This window comes from Octopus bimaculoides, chromosome 27 (assembly GCF_001194135.2).
Source record: "Octopus bimaculoides isolate UCB-OBI-ISO-001 chromosome 27, ASM119413v2, whole genome shotgun sequence".
NCBI classification, from domain to species: domain Eukaryota; kingdom Metazoa; phylum Mollusca; class Cephalopoda; order Octopoda; family Octopodidae; genus Octopus; species Octopus bimaculoides.
In genome coordinates, this window is record NC_069007.1 from 15,399,976 (window position 1) to 15,401,778 (window position 1,803).

Below are 1,803 nucleotides of genomic sequence, written 5' to 3' on the forward strand. Positions count from 1 at the left end.
TATATATATTGTTTATGCGAAAAACAAGATATGTATCAACACTGTAGCCGTCCTAGTTATACGTTATAGCTACAATATTCTTAACTAGACTTTAAATTAACTAATCAAAATAGACTGGAAAACAAGAAAAATAATGACAGGATTTGGGATGCACCACCCAAAATCGGACATAGAAGGGCTATATATACAACGTATCAAGGCTGGTAAAGGCCATATACAGCTAGAAATCTATTTCAAAATAACCACCATAGGTCTACAGCAGCTAGTAACAGTAATGCAAATAGCTACAAAGCACGAACAAAACAAAAATTGTTTTCAATCTTTAAGGAAGATGATAAATACGAAAAACAAGTCACAATTGCTAACACCTATGAAGAAAAAGAAAAACAAGAAAAGTTGTAAAACAACTGAAATCCAAACTAAATCTGGAACAGCAACGGATTATGATAAAACGATGGCAAGAAAAGCCCCTTCGTGGCAAATATTGGGTTGAGCTAAACAGAAAAGAAATAGACAAAGCAAACTCCCAACAATGGCTTAGAAGCTCAGGACTCAAAGCAGAGACTGAAGGATTTTTGATTGCAGCACAACATCAAAGCCTTCTCAACCGGAATCATGAAAAACACGTAAGGAAAAGAAATACAAGAAAAGTTGTAAAACAACTGAAATCCAAACTAAAACTGGAACAGCAACGGATTATGATAAAACGATGGCAAGAAAAGCCCCTTCGTGGCAAATATTGGGTTGAGCTAAACAGAACAGAAATAGACAAAGCAAAATCCCAACAATGGCTTAGAAGCTTAGGACTCAAAGCAGAGACTGAAGGATTTTTGATTGCAGCACAAGATCAAAGCCTTCTCAACCGGAATCATGAAAAACACGTAAGGAAAAGAAATACAAGTAAATGTAGAATATATGGTGATGGAGAAGAAACAATAAATCATATTGTTTCTGTCTGCCCAGTCCTGGCTAAGAAGGAATATATTCACAGAAACGACACTTTGGAATAACAACAGAAAAAGGTTGGTATAGGCACACGCCAGAAAAGGTCACAGGAAATGAGAAAGCAACCATACTTTGGGTTATGCCAATACATGCAAATAGAGATATTAAGGCCAAAGACTGAATATAGTTGTCAGAGATCACCATGAGAAATAATGCTTTCCAATCGATATATCAATACTAACAGATGTCAATGTTTCTTTAAAAAAAAAGTAAAATGTTCTTGAAAGAGATGTAACTCGAATGCTGAGTTTAAAAACAGAAACTTTTCCTCTCATAATGGGCGCATTAGGTATGATATAAAAAAATTCATACAAATACATAGCAAAAACAGGACTTACAAGTATATATAACATACAGAAAATAGCAATACGAGGAACCGCACTCATCCTACGTAAAACAGTTTCAGTCTTTGGTTGTTGGCACTCCGTCGCTTCCGACGTCAAGGATTCCAGTTGATCCGATCAACGGAACAGCCTGCTCGTGAAATTAACCTGCGAGTGGCTGAGGACTCCACAGACACGTGTACCCTTAACGTAGTTCTCCGGGATATTCAGCGGGACACAGTGTGACAAGGCTGACCCTTTGAATTACAGGCACAACAGAAACAGGAAGTAAGAGGGAGAGAAAGTTGTGCTGAAAGAGTAGAGCAGGGTTCGCCACTATCCTCTGCCGAAACCTCGTGGAGCTTTAGGTGTTTTCGGTCAATAAACACTCACAACGCCCGGTCTGAGAATCGAAACTGTGATCCTATAACAGCGAGTCCACTGCCCTAACCACAGGGCCATTGCGCCTCCACAC